Consider the following 27182-nt stretch of genomic DNA (forward strand, 5'->3'; position numbering starts at 1 on the left):
TAAAATAAATAAATTCAGGCATACAAGATTGATAAGACATGAGTTTACACAGCTCTCTTCTAGAGCTGTAAGATCTTGTTGCTCAAACTGAAAAGACATTTATCCATTTTTAAATCTTCCAATTTATTTTTATGTGCATTGTTTAAAACATGTAGTAGGCTACCGAGGACGGTGAAGCGAACTTGAGGTACTTTAAGACTCTGATGACATCTTGCATAGGGTCTGAAAGAAAGTGAAGTGGACCCACATGTGGTATCTGCTGAGCTGATATATAAAGTGATTTTTCAGAGTAAAACATTTAAAGATATGACAGATGTCTAGATTCTGTTCCCTAACTAAATGAAGGCAGCATACTCCATACGAGACCTGACCACAGAGCAGATATGCACTTAAAGATTCAGGCTGTCCTGAACAATTAAAAAGTAGGCAGAAAAAGACTATTAACCATAGTTCGGTATTGTGGAGAGGTTGAGAGTTGTGAGCACGACTAACTGACGTGCCAAAGCCAGCAGAGGCTGTAGAGAAGTGAGCAGATTGTAGAAGTTTGCACTGAAGATTTTTAACGTGTTTGAGGCTAAAACCAAGCAAGCGTGCCACATGATTGTCAGGAGCTGCGAAGAGAAGGGCCTTGACACTTCATGGGCATACAGCATCTTGATCATGAAGGCAGTAACTACAGACTTGTTGCATTTACCACCTTGAAGGCCATGAATCTTCACTGCAAGTAATTTCCTAACCATGTTTCACTGACCTCATTTTCAAAGCTTTTATTTTTACAGGTCATCATAATCCAGTTCCTTTTCTTCTCTCCACAAAGGAATGTGTGTGTATAAAGGTGCTACTAGGTCTTGGGTCACTCCCAAATTGTGCTAGACACTCTGACAACAGCATGTCACGCTGCCCCTTGAAATAGAGACACAAAGGCAGAGTAAGATAGGGGAAGGACTAAAACAAATAGCTAAGTGCTAGGTGTACAAAGCGATAAGCTCTCTGGTACTGACCCAGAAGAGTACTTCTTGCTCAAGCTAAGGAGATAGAGAGAATATCACTAATCAAAGCCACAAAGCCGCTTCTAATTCCTGCCCAATATTAGTCAACCTGCAGATAAGTCACATCAGTGAGGTGTGACTTCCTCCACATCAGTGAGAAGCTCATCCTTAAGCAGGGGAAGCAGATTAGCAGGGAACTTTGCTACTCCTCTTCTTGTAAGCCTTGAGAGTTTATGCACATAGCAGGAGACCTATTCCTCATCACAGGCATGCAAATGCCAGACATCAAAGAACACTTCTAACCGAATTCTCAGCATAATTAATTTTCACCAGAAAGTGTTTTAACCTTTTAATCCATCTAAGCTAATAGATAGTAATGGCCTTCATTATTGCAACATCAGAACAGCTCCCCATCTTTTAACATATGAAGGCCTGTCACCCCTTTTCGTGAGGTAAGGAAGTACCAACCACCCTCTCGCACAGAGGTGAAGCGCCAGGCAAATGCTAACTAAATAAACTTTTCAATTTCATGTATGAAACTGTGCCTGATAAGGCCACCATTTCTGAGGGACACCTTTCTCTCCCTGGAGAATAGTTTCACGTGTCCAAGGGGTAAGGTCCCACCATTTATACTAGCTGTCGTGCCACACGTCCCTCTGACACCAGCATCATGTGTGGAAAGGCAGCCTTTCTGCCAGCTCCGCAAGCAGCGTTACAGCTTCATTCTGCTCAGCCCAGCTGCTCATTCATTCACTGCACAGGGAGTGAAATGTGCTATTCCTTCTCAAAACAGACACTTTCTTCCACAGAAATAAATTTTGGAAGTTTAAAACTGCCTTTTCCCACAAAACACTGCCTATCTTTTCACCACTCACGCAGGAAAGACGCTCGCTCTGGCTCCAGGGAGCTGAGAAAAGCCAGAAAGGACCATTAACCCCTCAGAGAGATCTCCCAATTTGTGCAGTGCTAAGCGTCAATAGCAGTGCAGCAGCATCCTCACAGTGTAAAACGGGCTTGAAACAAAACTCCAGATCTAAAATTTCTCTTTGGCCCAATGAGTCAGTGTCTAGAATTTCAAAATGGGATTCAAATCCAAGTTTACAACTTTGATAGTTGATATAATGCAGCAAACCAGCGCCTCCGACCTGAACTTCCTGAGAGACACAGTCCAAACCTCCCCGCCAAGCACGGCAGCTCAGGTACAGCAGGGATATTGCAGGCAGTCATCGATCCCCTTTGTCCGAAGGAGGCAAAAAAAGTTTCCATAACGCAAGGCAGCACTCAGCAGTAATCTGTTCTCGACATCTTTTACTTTCAGGAGCAGAAAAATTCACTAGAGTAATTCAAAATTAGAAGTTGTAAAGGGTCAAATGAAAAAAGCCCACCCAGTATCACACTTCTAATTTCTTTAGTGAATCACAATGCATAAGGGGATTTCTGTTGTCTTCCAAGTCTGACAGTAGAGATTGGATTTATGCAAATTATAAGGTTAAAATAATTAGAGATAGGTCAAAGGTATAAATCAAACAACCAAAGCCGACACGTCTAAAATTCTGCATGCTAAACAATCAAGGTGTTTAAAGTCAAAACATTTACTGGTGCTTGTTTATAAAGAGCAAAATCTAAGGAAGGATTTGCTAAACTACCTGGTTGTTGAAATCATTTTTTGTCTGTATATTTCACAGGTCTCACAAGGGAAGACAAATTCCTGCTCTCATCTGTATTTCTGCAGCACAATTAACGTTTATGGAGTTGCAAGTGAAAAGTTCAGTCCCCTTTCCCATCTCTAATTTAAACACAGCAAACAGAAATTATTTGGGAACAAAATGCTGCAGCAAGAGTAAAGTTGAAAAATAAATCCTCAAAAAACTAGAAGTATATGACATAATCTACTTGCATATGCTGTGTTGCTTGCATTTTGTCACACTGCTGTGACTGAAATGCTATGTTTACAGCCTGCAACACGTAAAACAACAGTAGGAGTCAAGTTCTGCTCTTTCACGCAGGTGGAATTCTACAGAGACTGCGCCAAAAACCACTCAGGAAATGGATTATCGCAGCTCTGCCAAACAGTACGTCTCAGCCAGAACGCGGCGACGCAGCCCCAAAGTGGTGGAGAGGAGGGTGAAAGTGAAGTCCCAGTTTAAGCAGGTGAATAAAAGATTACAACCCTATATATTTAAAAAATGACAAGCGTGTTTGCTTTCTGTGGAAAAGTCACTGTTTCCTGGAAGACAAAAAAAATGTCTTGAAACTAAAATACTTTTGTCCAAAGCGGCCAGGAGCTCTTCAGAATGGCTGGATCAGTCCTGCCTCAAACCAGGGATTTCAATACAAAAGGAGAGCATCCAAACAGCGAGTTTTTGGGGAAAGTGAAGCACTGCACAGCTAACGTACAAATCTCGGGAAACCTCACAGCACAAGATTAAATTTTTCAGGTTTGGACTCGGACATTCCATGAAAGAAAAAAGCTATTTTGTGGGTAGCTGTAGTGAAAAATCATGTGACGTGGAGTAAACTTGGCGACGACTTGGTTATATCTGGGTCCTTTGTTTTTTCATAATTGTTTGATCAATGTCCTATGAATAGATACAGATAGAGTGGATGTAAGAAGAGACACACATTTCAACTAGGCATTTGTGTTATCTGAAATTATACGCATCATGGTCAATGTGAAATACTTAATACCCTTTTGGCTAGCTTATGAGTAGAGATTCATATAACATTAGTATGACATGGCGGAAAACAGATTCCTGCATGTTTCATGGTGAAATGAATTACCAAACATAACTGTATATTGACTTTTGCAAGCTGACATAGTAAATAAGTAAATAGATAAATGCATCTTTCAGTAGTCTGAAGTTTTTGTCCCTGAACTTATCAGGTGAAGAGGAGAGGGAAAACAGAGCCTGAGTTTACTTTACGACTTTTTTCTTGCCCACTTTATGCTTGAAATATCAGTGACCGATAATGGCCTACATTTCCTAGCAAAGAAATTGTGCTTTTTTCAAAACACTGAAAGAAGTGGCACTCATGAGGTTTGCTCTCTTCCTTCTCACAGTATGGCAGAATAATTTTACTCATACCTGATACATTTTCGTTCTTCAGTTCCATTTCTTTTTTTCCCCTCATTCATCTCTGTCCTCTCGTTCTACTTAGAAAGTCATATATTTGGCTCCATAGTTCATTAAAATGTTCCCTGCTTCAAAGCCCATTGAAAATAACATATTACACATATTTACTACTCCTTATATTAAATTATTTTAAGGCACTTTTTGTCTTACAGTTTTCAAGTGACCTGCAGTTGCCACTCTCAGATGACTTTCCCAATGACTAAAGTCCATTTAACGCAATATGCACCCATAGCAATTTAGGGAAATTACAGAAGAATTCTTGCAAATACTCCATATCAGTGAGGGAGTGCTCACGCTGGAGCAATGCGAAGGTGACCCGCGTTTATTACAAATATCCTTTTCTTTCACTTCCCTGACACTGTAAGAAATTGGTTAGAATTGAGCTGGGCAAACAGCTCACAATTAATTATTTACTTGATTAATGTAATCTCTTTTTGTTTTAATTATTTGTGAATAATGTACAATTTTCTCATTATTTGAAATAGTTTGATAAATAATTTCATGAGCCACCCATGTGCATAAGCCAAGCTTTGTAAATACAAGCTTTCTGTTTGGAATAAACAATTCTAAGCACATTTGAGGCTTTTGGGGGCATTATTTTATAGTTATAACCATTATTCCAAGGCAGTAAAGGTCCACTTAAAAGAAAATATTTCAAAAATATACAAATTAACTCAGTTCAGAGATTCTTACTTTATGTTTAGTACAAAAATTAAGTATTTCATTTAGATACATAAAATTAATATGATTAAATTTAATTATATCCTGAAAAAAAAATATATATAATTGATGAGGTAGAAGCACATGTGTTATAGAAGAACTAGTTTTCCTTTTTCCAGCTAAAGAAAGGCAGTTGAGAAGAAATATCATATAAGACACTTCAGGGATGCCATTCTTAAAATATTAAAGATACTTTATTTACTACAGCAACATCCTTAGAAGCACTATAACAAAAGCTCTCTCTATGTTTCCATTCTTTACCCTGACTTCACAAATTTTACGTATAGCACTCGTAAAAATGTAGTGTGCTTTAAAATTTAGCTTGGAAATGAAACATAAGAGAGGGAGAAGTTGCTTAAAAATATTTTTTTTTACTATTTATATACTAAAAGACAGTTATTCAGAAAATATTTACAGATGTATAGAGACAGCTTGCACCTCCCTCCTGGAGAGAAAGGCCATTTTTGTTTTCTTGTTTCCTTCAATCAACAGTTGCTCACTGATTTCTAAAGCCTAAGCTTTTAAACATCTGATTCAAAAGGCATGAGTCAGATCCCTCCAAAATATGTTTGCTTTTTTTTTTTTTTAAAAAAAAAGGAGATATTTGAGTCTTTGAAGATTTTTCAGAACTTGACAGGACAAAATCCTGAGAAATCCTTCATCTGATGTTAGTCCTGCTTGGAGGAGGAGGAGGCTGGATGAGAAGACCCTCAAAGGTCCCTTCCAAACTGTTTTTCTGAGATGCTGCGAGTTCACAAACTCCAAGTTTTGGTTCCAAACTTAAGTTATTATTTTTTTATTTTGATTTTGTTTAATGGAGGTAGCTGGTATCACTTTAATGAGAGAGTTTACCTGCCATTTTACTTCTGCAAAAGTGCAAGTTTGGCGGCAGGATTTCTGGGGCTCCCATAATAAACTCACAATAAAGAGTTGGTTTGTTGTGATTTTTTTTAACTTAAATAGGCTGTAGCCTACCAGTCTACACAAGAACTAAAAGCTTTGAGTAGTTTGATTGAACGAATTAATAACTGTTATTACCTGAATGGAGACATTTGATTTTGAATGCTTGTAAAATACATTGCTTTTCTGAGGCACATAAAATCCAAGATTCTAAAAGCCTTTGCTGACATTTATTTTTCTCTTCAAATACTTCTGTCAGAAGGGTGAGAAGTGAGGTTAAGAGAGACTCAGAATACACCAGTGAGAGACTCCACGACATTTCCGACCTCCTATTCTTCTGCTCTAGCCACTAGAATTATTCCCACACTCAGGTTCAACACCTGCACTGGTATGATAAACCTTTGGAGCTATAGTAGTCCATCAAGTTAATGACATGCATTTTAGACAGTCCTTTTAACTAAGCCACCAACACTATCAAGAAGCAGTTCGTTAGTCTACAGATGCAACAATTCAGGCAGCTTTATAAGGTCCCTAAATGTATATTTACATGACAAATGGTAATAGACTCGTCACACACCCTTCATGTGCACAGAGAAAGCAACAGCCCACCAGCCATTCCTAAGGCTTAGTGCAACTCCACTGTGTTCAGCAGTACTAGTTGCAGATGGGGCATTTTTGCCATTAAGCCAACCTTGATGCTAGGTCTGTGCCAATAAATCAGATCACTGTTAATGTTGCTCTACCTTAGCATGGCATCTGAGCCAACTCCATTTCCCAGGCAGATTAGATCAGGTCAGATCACTCTTAATGTCACTCTACACTATCACTGGTTGCCCACAGCTTTGTTGGAGAACTGTCAAGGTGTAGATAAAACCCAGGCAAACATGTTAATAGATAAGATAAGGTGAAACGGCAGCACAGGAATTCCTGCAGTGTTATTGTACCAAAGGGCAGTTCTCCTGCAAAGGAGTTACACTTTGCCTGACTGTTTATTTAATCTCTTGGCAGTCTCTCAGTGAGATGTGAGCTTCCTCAGCTGCCAGTAAAGGCTAGAACCTTTGCCAGGCTGTTTCCTAAGAATTTTCACGTGCCTGTAGAAGTCTTCTGGAGAGAATGAACCAGGTCTAGAGCCAATAGGATGGATGAGAGTACGTTTTTACTCTGGTTTAAATTAGGCCTGTAATTGGAAGAGATGCTGGAATAGACTTGACCCTCAAAGGGTTTCCATGCCACAAGGCAATTAATTGTAAAACACCTAAACCAACTTGGAATGGCCAACTTACAGAATTTCAGCTCAAGCTTCCCTATTTTCTTCCTTCCTTGACTTATTACAGTGTATTTGCCTTCCTAATGGCCTCAGATATTTCACACATTGAGGATATTGGACATACGAATTCCATTTGCCATTCTCTCTTGCACAGGGATTCATTTTTTATACATTCATTGCTTCTTTCTTATCTACTTGAAAGCCAACTCAACACTGTTCGTTCTAATGCCATCTTAGAGATCTCTGGGGTACTCAAAGCAAGACAGTACCTCTATAAAACAGTGGTGTGTCTTGTAGAGATTCTAGGGGCAACACAGTCCTGTCAGCATGCCTATGCTGTTGCCAGTACCAGCACTAATTTATTCAAGGCCCACATAAGAGTCTCTCCGGACACCGAGACATGCCCATGAAGTGTATTATATTTAAAGACGGTACTAGAGGGCAAAAATACTATTTTTCATCTGCATAAATGATCATTTGAAGCAGAATGCATATACTGCACCTGAAATCCTCAAGGCAAAGGCTAAAGCTAAATGTGCTCTCTGGAATACCAGCCACCTTCTCCTGTCTTCTCACGTCAAAAATGGCAAGTATGGAAATGAAACAAAAAATAAGGATTCACCCATGATATCAGGCAGCAAAAGAGTGACTATCAAGTCACGACAGACTTAAAAGCAAAAACAAACTATGAAAATGTGCAAAGGGCTCTGTTTTCTTTCCAGCGTGGTGCCCAATTGAATAAAAGGATCTCTACACACCAGCCTACAATTCCATCTGACTAGCTACACCCAGCCTAATGTTTCAAAGACTAATTAGAACATTTACTTTACGGCCCATTTGCTGCAGTAACAATGAAACATTATCTAGACACAGTTCTTCCTGCAGGGGCCGGGAAGGATATACTGTTGACAGAATTTTAAATGAAAGGAAAAATAAAATTTCCTTTAAACCTTCTCATAAGCAGATCAGCTTGCATGCATTCCTGTAAAGGCTCAGTACTCTAGCCCTGATCCAGTACATCCTAAAGATTAAGTGTAAGTGGTCTCAGCATTTGCAGCTTTTACAGTGTTTACATTTTTAAAGTTAAGCGCATACTTAAATGATTTCAGAACAGAGCCTTGTATGGCTGTCTGTGACTCAAGCAGTTTGAATGGTATCCATTAGCATGTGTGTTCAGAGAAGAAAGGCAAAAGAAGCTAATTGCATTGCAATTTATGTTCCTTCTTTCCTGTTGCACTGTGGACACAATTCCTTATTGTTTCTAATTACCTGGAGAAAGGGGAAAACTTGAAACTTTAAGCTGTCTGACATAAACCTATCCCTTCCTGTCATAGCTAAACTTTGTAAATGCTAGTTATGCAAACAGACTCACTCTAAAATTCATAAGATGCTGGAATATGATCATTTTAATATTGCTTTTCAAACTAGATAATCAGCTTTACTAGTCCTTTTTGACTACTGTATCACTAAAAGATTTACTGTACTAAAAGAGAGGTCTGGCACTCAGAAACAGTCCCTGCTTCTGTGGCTGTCATTCACCAATGACTGCTTTTATTTATCTTTGAATGAGCTACGCTCACTAAACTCCCCAGATCTTCATTTCTCTTCTTCTACATTAGCATTGCGGAATAAGCACACAGTACTGGCTGGTTTGGGGGGTTTTTCCCACATTTGGTTAGCCAAATGGCCCCACTAACACCTGCGGTGGCAGAGCTGAAGAGGTACTATGGCAGGGGAATGAGAAGGTAGCAGCCAGCATCGCCTTAAATCAGAGCTGCTGCTACAGAAGACAGTAAGTGAAATCTTAGTGCTAACCTTTAGAAAATAGGCGGACTGCAAACAAGAATAATTTTTACGGGCCAGACCCTGCTGGTTTTACTCATGTTGGAAGCCCTATTGCCATTAAATGTAACCGTATATGTGAATTAAGAAAGCAGTATTTGGATTTTTATTTATGTAGTCTCCTGTGCAATAACCCTGAATGGAAATGCATTTGTTTATTTTTAAATGCACTCCAAGTTTTACCATTACAAGGGTGGCACTGCCTTCACACTGCTTTTCTGCAAAATAAATCTACTGTCTTCCATAAATACACTGTCCTTCATTTCAACTCCTCATTACATCATCTTCAGATTTTTTAATCTACAATGCAAATAGGCAGGTTAGTGGTCATTACACACTATGTTTCTATATCTTCCCAAGCTTAATTTAAAACAGATACAATGCTGTCCTGTGAATACATTGGTTTTCAATGTTCTAAATAGATTTTTAGTGTAGGTACTTGTTCCGCCTCCATTATTTTCCCTTTCACCCTAAATAAAGTTTTCCCAGATCACTGTCACTACTGCAGAGAAATACATTTTCTATTTTGCCTTGAAAGAAATGCGAAAAAGGAAAATGCTGATGGCACGAGAAGCAATTTGAATCCCATGATAGAAAACATAGCCTTAGCAGACAATGCACAGTAATAAATAATAGTATAGGAACACCTTATTTATTTTTTTTTTTTTTTTTGTTATCAGAAGAGAAATGCAAGGTACACATTTTTAACCAAATAAATGTTTCCTTTTGCCCTTTTTTTGGTAGTAAAAGAAAGGTGGTAGGAGGCAAGAGAAAAGATCTGAAAAATACATACCCTGTCTATCATTTAGTAGCTACAGAATTGGTTTTGGTTTTTAATAATGTGTATTGGTTCCACTTTTGTACAGGCAACATATAAAGGACGGACAACAGCTAGAGGTCAGGCACTATTACAACAAGTCATTTTCCTCAAGGTGTTTTGGTACCCTTTGCCGTTATTTTCATTGTCATTACCCTGTGTGCAGAATAGCAAAGGAAGCTGTATATCTTACTACTGTGAATGTGTTGGGCTGTTTGTTTTAGGCTTTGCTACAAGTAAATCAGATTTAGTAGGAGTGATTCACCAGGTACATATTCTTCCTTAAGTGTAATAGCACTATAGAAGGCTGTGGAGTTTCAGGGATGACAAAGCATACATTAAGTGTTATCCAAGAGGATAGTTCGTGTCCTGTGTGACTACCGGAGCTTATTACATTGCTCTTGATGTAACAGGATGAATTTAAAACTTTGTAGAGTGCTGCCTTGTGACTGGCAAACTACTTCTGACATGAAGCTGAAAGTTGCTGCTATTTAATGGCTCTTTGGTGACCTTTCAGAAGAGAAAGGATGGCCTCAGTCCAAGTTACAGCACACAGACATCCATATCACTACCACGAGCAGCTTCTGCTCTGGAGGAGAATGAATTCCATCATTCTTGTGGGTAGGGATTTCCCAATCAGACCCCATCTTTCAGATTCGCTAATCACAGCTCAGCTATATTTTCTCATTCCTTTTCGTGGTATTACAACTCAGAGCATGAGCTCCATGGCTAATGATGATTAGATGCACAGACGATGATGATGCACAGATCACTGGGCAATACTATTTTTCTCATCTAACTCCTTATGCAAATGATCATAGAGAAAAATCAGCTATTATTGCTTATGAGTAGTATTGCCACCAAAGTACAACAGAAAGTGAACACAAACAAATAAATGGACTCCTCTGAAACAGACTCACAATTTGGTTTAATCAGGCCTTTTGAAAGAGTCCGCATTGCTGAAGCAACTTCATTAAGAGTTGATTTTTAAGTCACAGCATTTCTGTGCTGCAGACAAGCCAGTTAAATGTCAATAGAGAGGAATATTAAAAGAAGTTTACACTTGTGTTACAGAGAGCAGCTACATTCTTTGGCTGTTGTTGACTGCCATATGTGAAATTACTTTTGAGGGCCAGAAGGCAGCCACTGAACCTTTACCCGTGTAACCCACAGACAAGAAAGAATGCCCCCCACACCCTCAGCTCATCTATTAACTGAAACATTTGATGTGTCTTTGGCTGTAAGAAAATTTCCCGTTTCTTTGTGAGTTCTTTTGAATTCCTTTGTGACTTCTTGCAGATATTTTCCCAGACTTAGCTAGTACACTCTGTGCTATTTGACGGTTACCTTCCCCAGGTGGGGTCTACATTTCCACAGTACATTAGGTAGGGACTGTAAAGCAGCTCCATGCTGTATAATAGAAGCTATTATTCCTATTAATATTTTTAATGCACAGTTAACTGTAGAACACCGGAATATGCTGACAGCTCATGTCTAATCACTGCTGTTGCAACAAAATATGCCTTATTTTACAATGAGTATACGCACCAGCTTTTTTTTTCTAGTCACCACAAACTATTTGCCGCAACATAAAAAGAAAGAACTAAGCAATCTGAAACAAAAAAAAAATATATAACCAATAGAAATCAGCTCTCTTACAGCTGGGTTTATTTCTTTGAGCATGAATGGGAAGGAATGTGTAGGAGTGACACTACAGGAGAAGAGTTTATATAGTCTTTTTTTAGTGGAGTCAGTATCCAGTGTATATAGACAGGAAAATATGCAAAGGCATACAATGCAGAAAACTGTGAACAGTCTGCCTAGAAATCGCTGGCTAGCAGTGACCATTAGGTCATCTTATTAAAGATGAAAAATGGCTTGGCTTTGAAATAAAAGCCAGTTGCCTCTCATTTAATATCTTGACGCACTTGCAGGAACATACAAGCAAAATACAAAAGCCAAAGTACAACTATAAATACACGAGGAAACAGCAACATGAGAATACTTGCTAAGTACGTTAGTAATAAGTAGAAAGGGTTAGTCCAGGGAAACACATCAAGTAACAGAAATGTTTTGTGCTGTTTTGGTTGAAACCTACATCCATTAGTGATTTACCTTTGAAATTAGAGTGGCAGGCAAGTGTCTAACAACTGAAAAAGGCAAACATAGTGCCAATCTCTAACAGGCAGTACAGGGAAATCCCAGGCTATTTGAAGTTGGGCTGAATCCTCCATAATTATGAAAGCAATCGAAAATAAAAAACACCCTTAAAACACCAGGCTTCCGAAAAGTCAGAACTGATTTCTTTCTAGGACAGGTTAATAGGCTTCTGAGCTCTGGATTAGTTTTAGATTAACCTCAGAAAAGCTTTTTACACAATCTCTTCTGATATTGTCAAAAATGAGCTAAGGTGGTACAATCTCGATGAAGTTATTGTACAACTACTAAAAAAATTTCTACAAAACTGTTGGTTTACTGCCAAAAGGAAATGATGCATTGAGTAAAGCTCCTGCAAGAGCCTAAGCTGAGCTCAGTGCTATTCAGCATTTTTATGAATGACTTGAATGATGGAATAAAACACACAGTAATTAAATTTGCAGATAATATCAAGCTGGAAGGATGCATGAGGACTGTGGAGGACAGCATTAAAATTCAAAACTTATCTAAAGAAATTGAAGATACAGTTCAGTGAAGGCAAGTGCAATATACTGTATTTATCTAGAAATCATCAGTTGCGCAAATACAACATGGAGAACATCTAATTACACAACAGTTAATTAGGAAAAAGATGTGGAGGCTAAAGGATTACAAACGGAACACGAGTCAGTGTTTTTTCTAATAAAATTACCCTGCTACTAGGATGTGTGATGAAGATGTCACACACAGGACAGATGAAGTAGCCCTCAGCAGGCTGCAGCCTGAGGCTGGAGCATGTACAGAGTTTAATACACCAAATGGCAAGAAAGATACGAGTCAGCTGGACAGCTGAGAGCAGCAAGAATGATCAAAGGTGTAGAAAACACATTCTGTGAGAAAAGGTTGAGAGAACAGGGTTTGTTTAACTTAGCCAAGACTCAAGGAGACATAACAACAGTCTCCAAATAACAGAGAAGTTTTCCAAGAAATTACTCTTACTACCAACTCTGCTGAGAGGTTTCAATTGCAGCCAGGAGTATTTAAGGCCAAATTAGACAAACATTAGTCAGGAGTGACTTGGCATAATTAATCCCATTTTGAGTGGGCGGAGGGATCTCCAAGAGTCCCTTCCAATCCTATCTGATGCCCTTGTCTTCTCAATGTTATTTTTTAAACCTCCATTAAAAGCATGCTCATTCTGCCCATTAAAATCTAAGAAAAATAACAAAAATATCATTATGATTGTTTCTTTTAAAATTTATATTAAAGGGTAAAAAATCCAGAGTTATTTTAGGTGTACTTCAGAAAACACCAAGTTACACTTAAATTACACAAAATCAGTTGTCATTTTTTAGTCTAAACAATGGTACACGGACCTAAAAAGGGAAATTATTGCAATTACTGCAGTTGTGCAATTGAAGCAATGACACGTTTGAGGGAGTGGATGACAGATTCTAGATATTCTGATCATTTTATTGCCATCTATCTGTCCATTTTAAAAGACTACATAAAATATCAAAGGTATCAATATTATGGAGAGGACTTAGGCCAGAGCTTGTCTCCATAAAGTATTAACAGATGGCACTGATAATGAAGCTAGATAAAGAGAATGCTTCACACAATGAGAGGTACTTAACCTGCTAAAGTGTTCATGACAGGATCCATGATACAACATACAAGGACCTGAAGGCAGAAAGGTAGAAATGAGCTGTACTTTGAATACTCTGGATGTAGAATGCCAAAAAGCTGGACAGTACCATGTGCTGTTTGGTCACCTGTACAAAGAGCACTGCATTCAGAATACTCAGGCTTCAGTCAGTCAGTCAGTCAGCAGCTGGAGTCCTGAAAAAGAGGATCAGAAACCAACCCTGGAATGGCCAGCAGTGACTCTTGGGTGACCAACCACACCTTGGGGTGCCAAAAGCCCTGGAAAACCCAGAGTGGCCGCACGCCAGTAAGAGCAGCAGCCACTGGGAAGGAGACAACTCTGAAAATCTCAGCTAAGAATCTTCCTCTCAGCAAAGTGTTAAGAATGGAAACACTTGGTTAGTTCAGCGGAGTGTTCAGTTTGCTTTAGTCATTATTTTGACTCTGCTGCCTTTTAACTGCGCTTAAGTAAAGTTAACCGAAGCATCCCTTTCACTTCATTTTATGGCAGACAAAACAGGAAGACTCACTTCACTATCATTCACTTATTATGTTGTCCCATATTAATTTCCTCTTAGCACTGTGTTAAATATCCTCATGTTTACTTCTCCAGACATTGTTTTTGTATGTCTTCATCAGTTTAGTTACTCTCTTTAGGACTTTTTCTATTATTTCATAGGCCTTTTGAGATGGAATGACTGAGACTGAACACTTTAATACAGGCAAAGGTGTACTATAAATTCCTGTAATGATACTCGTTTTGTCTTAATACAATCTAACATCTCAATTTCTTTCTAGACTGCACTAAACTGCAGCCACCTTTATACTGTTCCCTGCAATGACCAAGTCTTTTTCTTGGAGTTGTTACAGCTAATTTAGAATCTATCAGGTAGTATGATTAGTTCCAATTGTCCCTTCAGAATCAGTTACCATCAGCTGTCTACCCTGAAGCTCACCTGTCATTTATTACTGAATGCTCGATCACTGTTTGATCCTTCTGCATTCTCTGCATCTCCTCCCAGCTAACAAGCCCCACGTAATTTCACCCAGCCAATAAAAAAAAAAAAAAAGCACTACTTATTCCCTTTCCAGATAATTTTCACAAGTTCCAGTATGGGTCCTTACATCACACAACTATTAATCTTTTTCTCAAGTCCTTATTTCTTACATTCTTAGAGCTCCATAATCCACATGAGAACTTTCTTCTTATGCTGAGATCTTTTTTTTTTTAGAGTGGCTTTATTCACTGACCTGTATTTACTATTGCAGCTACAAGATTTCCTCTCTTCAAGTAATGAAAGAATTCTAATAGGCAGCAAAGATAATGTTTTCCTTAACAGGAACTATTTTGATTCATTCCCTGATAACGTTTTATCGAAATGTTTCATGAAACTCCGTACCAGCATGATGTCCACATTTCTTGAAGGTACTAGTCACACGGCTGAGATTCACTCACTCAAACCATCTGTACTGCCTACATCTTCCCCTCTTCCCTTTATCTATTTGCTTTATCTTTATGTTTGCCTTTCACTTAGATTTTTAGCTATTTGAGGCTGGCTTTTACTCTTTTTTATATTTGGACAGTGTATAGCACAGTCGGACTGGAGCCTACACATACAAAAAGTACCTTAAAAAGACAATAGTGACTTATTGCATGGAAAACGTTTCAAATAAAGTGATTTACTGCTTATCGAGTGCAAACAGACATTTCTATCTCTTCAGCTCAGGTACTTCTCTGCTCAGTTCTGCTACCAATAAAAATAATTCTTTTCTTTCCCAGTGATCTTCTAACATCAACATCGCACTGATCCAAAAGAAAGCCATTGTTAGATTAACTGTCCTGGATATACAAGAAATTAATCTGGAGACCTCTGCCTATGCAGTTACCATCCTTAGACTTAAGATGGTATCAATTCAGACAATGATTTTTCTTATCTCCACTTCGGAGTAAGTTTTCTCCTTTTCCCAAGAAGTAATTCAGTATAAAAAGTTAGAAAATTCCATCATCTTGGTACATGCCTCTCTACTGTCACTAAGGCGAACTTCTTGTTCGCAGAAGTAAATGACGCTTTAAATATTTTTACCAAACAAAATGCTATTTACACACATTAGCAAACAACCTTAGCTGATCAATTATTGACACTAAGCACTCACAGGGATTGCACCTGGCCAAAAAGCTACCTCAGACCACTTTGTTGCACGTGAGGAACAACTAGGACGATTAGTTCACAAAATTATTATTCAGTGGTAAATAACCAAGTATGGTGAATTATTACAATCCCCTGTGTGACTATGTTGTAGTAGCAGGAAGAGTAAAGAAGAATGCAACAGAGCGGATGTCCAGGGCATACTTGGGAGATGACAGGGACGTAAATCACAATCAAGGATCCCATTTCCACTTCCACGACTCAATTTGTCAAAGGCAGGAGTATGAACTCAAAGAGCAGCAAATTAAGAGGGACATCTCGTAGGAAGAGAGGATGGCGGTCAGCTTGCTAACAGAGGAGAGATTCCAGGGGAGTTTCCGAAGAAGCCATGTCTTCCTTAGGTTCGGGGAATGGTATGTCTAAAGGAAAAGCCTAAAGGCAAGCTACATATGTCATCACTTGTTGCAAAGACGCTTTCATTTAAGTGAACGCTATGCTTTAAAGAAACTGTACAGTCATTGTTCTCAGAGAAAGCAGAACTGCAAGGTCTGAGATTAAGACAGATTACCTCTCTATGCTACAGAAGAGAAAGAGTGAACGCTGTATGTTTCTTCATCAAGAGAAACAGTAGATAGAGGCTACCTCAGAGAATGGTAGATTAGAGACAGGATTCAACAACGTGGTAACTGTCATAAGAAAGCACAGTCATTTTGCCAGTATCTGCCTTGTCGTCTAAGTGCAGATCTGAGCCCTCTTACCGAATCACATTGCCCATCACCGACATAGCCTGTTGCTTACTTCACTGTCAAACTCGGCAACACTTCACCAGTCTAAACATCCTCTCTGCTTTAGCAAGAGGTCTGAGTCCAGGCTTGTGTGAGCCATGCAGATCAGGCCTGGAAAGGGCTAAGCACCTTGCAGACCAAGCTAGCAGCTGTACAAGCTTTCCTCTTCTTAACCGCACTCTGGATTAACTAAGAATGTCCAGAAATATTCTTGTCTCTGTATAAAGGCTACAGTGGAAATAGAAATGGTAAATATGAGTCATAAAAACTCAAATAGTTTCAAATTCTTTGCATCCTAGTTTAGACACAGCTTTAGAGCTATTCTATGGCGCTATGAACAAAATATCCACAGTCAGAGCTCGCAGTCAGCTTCCCTCATGGGGGACTGCAGGCTTGTAGTGCAGTTGACTGTTATCATGTCAGGAGCAGACAAGGAACTCTGCTCAGCAGTGACAGTTACGAAATCTATTGTTCAGTCCACAGACCAGATCAGTGCCAAGATGAATCACTCAACTTTTCATCTCTTAGCGTCTGCAGACCTTTTAAGTTTTATATATCAGGCTATTGTGGAAGAAAAAAAAAAAAAAGCACTGAAGAAATGAAATAACGTCTAACGAAATCCTATCTCAGGATAGTGAGAGGTTCCAGTAAGTACAACATCCAGCACAATCTTAAACTCTAGACCACTCTTACCAACAGGCTTGTTACAAAATGTGGGAATAAGCGAGTTCAAATAAAGGGAGACATCGGGATCATAGGTGATAAGTTCTACCAAAGATACCTAAAAGCTTTGAACACAATGGTTTCTTGTAAGAACAAGTCAGTATTAAATGAATTTAAGAAAACTAACACAAATGCACTAAAAAAAAAGACAAAAATATACATCATTATATCAATCGACTTATGACTGATACACACATTTTTTATGATCATACCATAAACAACAGAATCTAGTTCTGGAAATGACCTTGACAGACTGTCTAGCCACGCCTATTCCCATACGATACCAATATGTAACACTTAGCATTAACATGTTCAGAAAAATTTAGTCATTGTTTATGAAAACACAGGTTTTCACACAAGTATTTCATATACTTTTCAGAATATCTTGTACTTCAGTACCTGATGAAACATCACACTATTCTCCTACACATAAAACTACTGGGAAATTGGCAATAATAGCTTAACGAGGTAAGCATTTATGAAGTCTCGACTAAGTAGAGCTTACAACTCATAATTCATGTAAAACTGAAAAGCACTCTCAAATAATTTCAATATGATCTTCATTTTAAATGAAGGATAAGTGTATGCCAGCTCTGTTCTTACACGTATTGTTTGTTTCACTAAAGGGTAAGTTAAAAGAGATCTGGAAATGCTGATGAGATGCCAGAGTCAAAACTGATGTGGCATTTTCTTTCTAAGACTCTGTTTTCAGAAATAGCAGCTTTGAACTTCACCTTCTGGGGAAAATTGCTCATGCTTATTCTCAACGTACAGATAAATGATTCCTGAGGGAAAATTTCAAGAAAAGCCATGACCGTATGTTCTAGTTAGCAAGTGTATCAGGCACTTAACAATGTGACCCTATGCATTCATCAGACCAGTGATCGAAGTTCCTGCAGAGTCCTTCCTCTCTCGTCTATACCTATGCCCAAAGCAGGAAGGGAGACACAAATACAGTTTACAGTCCCTCCTCGAGACATGATACCAGATTTTCAAGATAATGATATAACCTTGAAATTATGTATACACTGTGTATTATCAAGAAATCTGAGCTAGAGCTCGGGCTGCAGTCTGCACTTGATGCACGGCACACGGCTACTTAGTCTCAGCTGGACAGAGGAGGATCAAACAGGATCTTACATTAAAGCTCTGAAAGAGATATCCATACCTCACCTTATTCTTAGTACTTATTGACTTAAATAGCAACAATATTCGCTTTAATGCAGAGCTTTCACCAGTAGATTTCAAAACAGTTTACAAAGGGTCTTAACAATATTATCACCATTTCACAGTTGTGAAATTTGAAGCAAAGGCAGGTAAAGTGCTTTTTCAAGAGTCACCCGAAAAAACAATGGACTGAAGGAAAGGTGCATTAAGTCTGGCACTTGGGCGGTGCAAAGAGGAGGCCAGAACACTAAAAATGCAGTTTGTGGAAAAGAGGTGCTAAAGGAGCACGAGACCCCAAAGGAGAAAAGGAAAGAGAAAGGTAAATGTAGAGAAAAGGATCATACGTAAGTAGAAGCTTAATAGGGAGATCAGGAGCAGTGCTGTAGATATGAGTAGGTGCAAAAGGAATTATCAGAGCCAGTAAAAAGGGGTGGCAAGAGGGGAGTGAGAAAGAAAAATGTAAAAAGGAGCTCTTTCGTATGGACCATAAAGGGTCCTGAAAGACCAGAAAAGAAGAGGCTGTAGCAGTCCAGATAAAACCAATGACACATGTCGGCAAAAGAGGGCCGAAGTTGTGCTCAGGTGGTTTCTGACCTGTGTGACTCAAGGTTGTGGGGTTTTTTTAACTTCAAGCTGACACTGATGCTGCAATCCACGCTGAGGCTTTGCTAAGTGTGAAACAAAGGAGTCGATTTGCTTTTCATGTTTCTCTTCTGCTCTAGTTAGATTTTTCTCCAGGGCAGTTTTCTCTTTTGTGCTGATTTATTCTCTCTCCCATCACGTTTTTCCCCCTGTGCTGCTCTTTAGTATCAAGTTCAATGTTCCTTCTCAGATTTTGTGAGAGTCCTTCCCTCCCTGGACAGTGCAAGGTTTTTTCATTTAAATTGATTTAAGCTTTAGTTTTGCAGTAAGAAATTTTTCTTCTCTTCTGCATCCCTATGACCAACACTTCTGCCCTTTACCTCAATCAACATGATAATGGCATTTTGCTGCTATGCACAAACCATCTAGCCTTTATGTCAGAATATTTTGTGGAGAAAAACAGAGTGACAGAGAATTCATCCATTTTAGATGCAAAAATATCAGGAAATTTTCTCTTACTCTCTATCACTGAACATGCCTGTGCATTTCATACGCTGATCTATATCAGTTTAGAAATGGAACACAGTATGAGAGTAATGTCCTTGCATAGAAGCAGTTTTATTCCTATTTGGGCATTTCTTCACTGCTGGAAAGCAATATGTAGGTGTGAGATCTTGTAATTGCAATTGCAGTGGTGGAGTGCAGTAATTTACCTATATAAGTATGTGCAGTATTTACCTATATAAGCTTGCGTGCTTGTACGTGTGTGGTACACACCTTTAAACAGCACAAAACCACATGAATTTCAGACATCAGTACTACATATAAACACAAGTCCAAAACTCTCAATTATCTATGATGCAGAATTATCAAAATCCTGTCCCCCCCTTGAAACTACAAACATTTGCTTTACCATAGTGGCCTACAGAGGATACGAAATACGAGCTTCACCATTTTGTCCTTCTTCTCCCTCCTGTCCATGTGCAGATAACCAAAAGATCATTTATTGATGGTGCTAAGTACATTTAATGCACATGGCACATTTAATGTGTTGACTTGTATGAGGGCTCTGCAGACTGCCAAGCCTGGGTGTCTCTCTATGTGAGGAGAGTGAGTGTCTCTTCCTACCTGTTAAAAGCTTAAGGTGCTTTTGAAAACAGCTTTTCTAAGCCACAGCTCTCTGGGTTTTCTTCCATGCACTCTTTAGGAATCAGAAGCCAAAACTAGCAAGATGCTATATTTGTTTTCAGAATATTTAATATTTCTAATCTATCCCATTTCTAGAAGCTCAGCCTGACTGGAATTTAGGAATATGATCACAAAATTAAGTACTGCTAGTATGTGTAAAACAGCATGTTCTTCTGAACATGCTGTTTCTTCTGATATTTGTTAAGCATTATTGCTATTTCTCTGATTTGTATCTCCTGGGACCTTGTCAATATCTCTAAAACCATTTTCCATCTTGCACATGTATGAGCGTTAGGTAAGTCATCTCACTACTTTCTTTTTGGTGTCACAGGGTATTTTTTCTAATCATCATCCACATATCCTGCACTTTTTAATTTTTTTTGGTCACAAATGAACTAAAGTTATTGTAAATTCATACTGATAGCCCTCTGCAACCCTCTTCAGAAAAAAAAAAAAAAGCTGAAAGGAACATCTTTACACGCCCTTCTGCAACAGTTTCATGGGTGAAAATCCACTGAGAACTTTATGAAACACGGCTGTCACCAGACGCATGCATGGCTGAGAAAATACACAGACACTAAAACATTTTTGCACATACTTCCTTGTGTAAGTGCTTGAAGAACTTGGCTCCCCATCAAGATCCTATTCCGAAAGGCTGGGCTTGGCTTTGCAAGTAAGCTTCATGACTGAAAAAAAAGCCAAGCAGGATTCTGTTCCGAGCTGCATAGTAGAAACCTTATGTGACTTTGGGCAAACTACATACAATCACATTTTCAGCCGATCAAGTAAATATTCACCTTAATTTTTATATTTAACTTGGACACTTTGTATCTGTTTTTCACATTACTGATGAACTGTCGTTCCTGCTAGGCCCCATAAGAGCTCCAGGCTTGCTACAGTGCATCTCAGCTTAGCTGCTTCACTAGTGAAATCTCTGAAAATCTTTCCGCATCACCTTTTGCATCATCTTCCTTACATCTCTCTCCAAGTGATGAACTGAGGACTCAGTATTTAACATTGGTGAAGCACAAAGGTCTTACAAAGGTCTTTGGGTGGATCTTTCTCCATAAAGGGAAAACATTATCCCAACCCTGGGAAAATTATTCCTTCTACTATATGATAAAAGATAGGTTAATAAATCACAGGGGGAAAAAAACGCACAATGTAACAATATTATTCAGCAGCTAGTTGCAGATGAAGCCTAGGACAGTTTCACTTAGACATCATCCGCATCTCCTGGGAATGCCTCACATTACTGCAGGCTTTCTAAGGAGTTGTCTCTGAGTAAAGTCATCACCTTCTTTACTTCAGAGAATCTATATCCAGAAGGTATACATTTTAATGAGAGTAAATAATCTTTTCTTACACAGCTCATGCTATCAAACTCTTTTACAGATGAGAAAGCAAACAGTAATCCTTGTAAAACGTAAAAGTAAAGTAAAAACCAAGTCAGAAGAAGTATATCCTCAAATATGTAATATTTTAAAAATTATATCAATGTCTTGCTGATTAGAGAGCAATATAAAATAATAAATCCTAGATATAGATACTTGATTTACAAGAATCGCAACATCAAAATCAGATCTTGTTTAACTCTACTGTTGAAATGGTCCACTGTGGGAGCGTTTCTTCTCAGAAGTCCTTGGCCTCCTTTCCTATGAAGCACTTTGGACCAAATAAAAAGGTTAAGACTTAAACAAATGTTTTCACAATATCTAGATCTTTGGAGCTCCCCAGGTATAAAAAGAAATTAAAAAAAATACAGCACAATTTGAACTCAAATAATTAAATCAATTCTTTGACTTACATCGTAAGAAAATACCAATACTTCCGGCAAGCACATGTGACAAAATTGAGAACCTTTTTTTAAATTTATACACAGAAAAGAATATCAAGGCATTGCTGAAAAGTGTCACTTGCAATTTCTTATATTGAGTCCTCAAGAATGGACATCCAAACAATATATGCCTAAAGGTAATGAGCAGGAACAAATGACACAACTTCTACAATTCTTCGCCTTTACAGCTGTTCATGTGTTCTCTTTTCACCAGCACCACACATTCCTGACATACACACAAATAGCCATTAAAGAAGTTTAATAAATGGTGCAGCATGGGCTGCTTTCTTTTCTGCATATTTCACTACCAACTCACCAAAGGCAGTGAAATTAAGCTTAACTTATATAATGATTTAATTTAAGAGCAAGTTATGGAAGATTGCCAGCTACATCTGCTCATTAACAGGCTGAAACACCCTCTGTTGGCTATCGTTGCCTTTTCTTTCAAGAAATCCCAGGAGGTAATTCTTAGTGTGTTTGTTTTCTACTTCATTTGTATGTCTCCCTCCATTATAAAATCATTGTGCAATATGCATGGATGTTTGCCACATATTATTACCAGTATTGCCAGACCTTGTTTTCCAACTTACTGAAGTAATTACTGAATCTCAAAATAATATGCACTAAAACACATCTCTTCAGTTGTACAGTTCTAAAAAATAGGCAGAGTCTGGATTTAATAAAACTTGTCAGTGAAGGCTTGTCTGCTTAGGGCTGCGAGGATCAAAAGTGAATTGTTTTAATATTGAAAACAACATTTTTAATGAAAGACCTTATATGCAGGTCTAAAAATGAATCTATATAGAGGACATAGAGGACTTACAGTAAGGATATGTGTCACTGAGTATGCAGTGCATAACAAAGCAGGAGGAGAACGATGTATATGGTAATACTGTGCAAATTCAAGATACCCAAAATCACTCCATTATCGAATTACTTCAACTGATACTCACATTTGAAACAACACACGTTCTAAAATAACCCACATTTTTTAAAAAGGAATTTTTTTCAGTTAACCTCTATCTTTAGGTTCCCTCTTCAGACATTAAAATCCCATATTTACAGTCAATTAATTACAAATAAAATATCTTAAGAGAAACAGAAAAGGTATTCGGAATTATGCTTATGTTTCTTATTTAGGAAATCAAAGATACAGGCTGAAGACAAAAAATTATTGCAAAATTTCTCTTTTATATATACAGTACAGAAAAGTAAAAGGAAGACATTCATTCACCTGTATTACTAATACTTACCTCTAAGCCTAAAAGAACTTACATTATGTCTGTGAAAATCCTGAAAATAATTTTTTTCAAGTCTTCAAATACTGTGCAATGGATTTAAATCCATTAAAGGAAGATTTCACTTCAGATCCATAGAATTATATTCGAGTCATCCAGGGATATTTGAAAATTTAAGTCTGTAGTACTTTCAAAACTGGTTACTTTAATGGCATTTTAGATAATGCACAGCAACTGTTTGGAATTACCTGTCTACATCAGTGTCACATCAAACTAGCCTTTCTTCCTACATCAAGATTTTTTGGCTTTAAATTGGAATCACTGGGTTATTTCCATCATTCACACTTTCAGTGCTGTGCTGTTATTCACTGTTTAAGTTAATGAATAAATAACAGATATTTTCCCTATTTTTGTCAAATAAAACTTTACTTCAGTTGGTCCTTGGGTGTTCTTTCAGTTCCACTGAGAGGAAAAGGGATTCACAAGTGGGTATGTTTTCTGAATTTAAATTTAGCAATAAGTCTACGACTCTTCCTAAGCAAATGAGTGTATCATGCCAACCCTAGCACTACATGCAAGCAAAAGCAGAGGCTGCATGATTTCTCTGTTTGTCCCAGACTAAGCCTATTTTATGGCTACAAAGGAAATATTTGGGTCCAAAGGATCAGAGATACTAAGCAGCCAGAATCCCACAAGTGCCAAGTATATGGCAGATCTTCGCATTTTATTTATTCTTTCAGCTGTAAACTCTCTTGCCTCAGGACATATGCCAGCTACTCACCCAAAGAGACTGGGAAGGAACATAATGGTCTATTATAAAGCACTTTCTTTGGAAGCATCTGTAGCCTGTGTATGCCTCCCAGCTTCCCAAATCCCAGCATACACACGTAACCTCATTCTCTCCAGCCCACCAAGAGGGAGCCTGATGGGGGGGTTCGTGTATATGTGCTTCCTTGGCCTATTGGAGAGATCAACAGTAGCAAAATGGAAATACGAGAGCTGGGAGGGAAAAGTGTCACACAGGGGCAAGCACTTTGAGTGCTACATCCCGTTAGCTCACAGGCTTCGCAGTACCAGTCAGCCAGGGCGACGATACAGAGATGGGCATTGCTAACCTGCCACCACCAGAGAACTTGTCCCAAAAATGTAACTGCTCATTACCAAGCACTTACAGTAGGTGTAACGGAGCTACAGTAGGTGACCTACTTACAGATTCTTTAAGTGACAGATAAGGTTTGATATTCTTGAAGAGGCGAGAGAGTTTTCTGGACCCTTGTGACTCAACAGCCACATGCCCACAAAAGCACGTGGACGAAGTACTGTGTTACTCAAGCAATGCTTAGTTCACTTCTCAAAAAACTCACTTTTCAGAATATTCTTCCCACTTGCACAAAGTTCTAAAACAAAATAAATTTATCAAAACCTATACAATTTCTTTTTCCTATGCAAAAAGACTGATATTCACCAGAGGTACTAAGACAAGTATGCCATTTCCCCATTTTGTATATATAGGCACTCTCCGTCCAGAGGATGTTCTTGCCAAAGGCTTCTCTGGAAGACTGTCTGTGTCTTCCATCTAAATTCAACAATCAAATATCTGGTAAATCTCCATTCCCTTCTACAAGAATAGAATAATCACTGTGAGAACTGGAAAAAATTCTTCAAACTGGATAGGCAAAACCAATCAGAATTAGCTAAAAACACCATGACAGAGGGAATGGACCACTAGACAAAATCCTTGCCTGGCAGTCTGTGAGAAGGAACCTCTTCCTTCTTCTGTTATTAAGAAGACCTGCTAGTGCCGGAATTTACATAGCTATGCCTTTACCCAAGATTAATCATGAAATTTCATGTTACATGCAGGTTCTATGACTAGAGTGAATATTTTCACATACTAGCTGGACATTCCTTCCATGAGTTCAGCTCTAAGCATCATATTGACTTCTACAGGTGCAGCTAGTAACTACTGTGGCTGTAGCGCTACAAACAAGCACTTAGGAGAATCCCAGCTTGAGACTGAATAGCTTTTGATCCTATTTAGACATGTCCAGTCTTTCACTTTTAGAAAACATTGTGAGGATGGTTGTGACAAGGCAGCTTTTTCATCTAGGAGTTTAAAGACCTCCTCCCTGCCTTTCCATCTGGCTTGTAGTCACCTCGTAGAGTATCAGCTTGGGTTGCCTTGTAGAATATCAGAAGTGTAGTCTCTTTGCCAAGTCCCTACAGTCATTAACACAGGAAATTGCTGTTCATCTTGTCAGCACCCTATACTGGTGGTGATACCAAATTGTTTTGATACTAAATTTTTTTTAATTCTTGTTTACTGAACATCTTATGGCTAAGTCCTTTTCTTGAACCCTCTAGCCTCCCAAGACTTATAACATTTAGGACCAAAATCTTGTGAGAACATCACGTTAGAATTACACTTCATTCATATTAAGCCACGGCCTTTATGTACATCCTTAAATCTTACTGCTCTGCTCCTAAACCTAATCTGGATCTAAATTTTCACAAAAGATATTAAGGGATAGGCTGCTCTATCCCTGATAAATGTTGTATCTTTGAATACTTCATAGGATTTTATTTTAGCCTTCCAATTACAGAAACCATGAAAGCATGCACATTTGATAGCTACTTTTACAGCTGTATCCTCTACAAAGTGTTACCCAATACAGTAAAGATCAGACAAAACACACCTAAGGGGTATCATAAAGCATTTTCATAGAAGGTCATCCTTTGACACCTTCCTGAATTGTAATGAAACCAACTTCCCTTTGCTGTTTTCACTAAACTTGTCACATGATTAGTTTTCTCCTAAAGCAATTCACAGATGGATGATTTGATCAGCTGCTGTTTTCATGCAGTACAGAAAGATTTACCTCCTCTCTCTCCATTCTGTGCTACAGCACGAGCTGCAGAAGTGGCACCTGCTCCATCTCTGACCTGCACCAGCATCCTCCAGACCAGAGGAATCCTGTGTACCGCAGATGTCGGTGGCCGCGCTGGCTGGCTGCAAAGACAGGCGTGGGATAACATCATTCGGAAACAAAGCCTTTTTTCTCTGGTGCTCATCAGAGCAAGAAATGCTTCAAACACCAAAATCTAAATAAGTGCTCTCCCTATTACAAGGTGGTATTTTTTTCTTAGAAGAGATTTTTGCTCCTCTGAAAGGATTTTATTTACCGTCCTCTGCTTATTTAGTGAAATTTTCTCTTAGATGTATAAATTATAGTCACACAGACATAGGATAACTGTTCAGAGGCAAAAGCGTGTCAGCAAATAAATATTAGTGCTTTTAGAGGCTTTCATGGGGTTTTTACTTTGACATTTCTATGTAATCTGGGGTTAATACATCTGGCATTACACCCAAATGCCAAACATTAGGGAGTAGCTGGTTTTTCTTTCACCCCTTTCCTTTCAGCCTTAGCATTACACCTCATTTTCTGTCACAGCCTTTGCGTGGCAGCATCCATCCCTTCACCTGTACGGCTCTTTGTTGGCAGAGGTGCTGTTACTGCAGACGGCACAGTAACACAGCCCTGCCCGCAATTCTCTATCCGTCTGAGAAAGACGGTAGGAGGGAAGATCTGCATTTTTCCTAACATGAGACCCACAAGCATCTCGATGGCAGGTAATGACAGCTGTTCCCCTGACACCATGTGCCTTGACTGTGGCTTTGGCTGCAAAACCATGGGCAGATCTAAAGGTTTGAAGCGAGTATTTTCACGGAAGCACCTCTTCATGGAGCCTTTCGTCTCTGCGGCAGCTGGAGACTGGCCTCTCTTCTAAAACAACAAGGCATTTGGGGGTTTTGGGCTGATTTCTCCAGCCAGAGAAGGCTCACCTCAGCCACCCCTGGCTGGCCTGGGGCAAAGCCCTCCCGGAGAGCCAGGCCCTGGTAACCACAGGACAAATGAGGACTTAAATGAGGACAAATCCTGTCATGGGCACCACCTTGTTGTGTGTTTCCCTCCCCAGTTCGCTCCTACCTCAGAGCCACTAGATCAAGCGGCACAACTAACAACTCCCCAGCCCGGAAACGCAGGGACGTTACAGCTGGCGA

This window comes from Chroicocephalus ridibundus, chromosome 7, assembly GCF_963924245.1.
Source record: "Chroicocephalus ridibundus chromosome 7, bChrRid1.1, whole genome shotgun sequence".
Classification (NCBI taxonomy): Eukaryota; Metazoa; Chordata; class Aves; order Charadriiformes; family Laridae; genus Chroicocephalus; species Chroicocephalus ridibundus.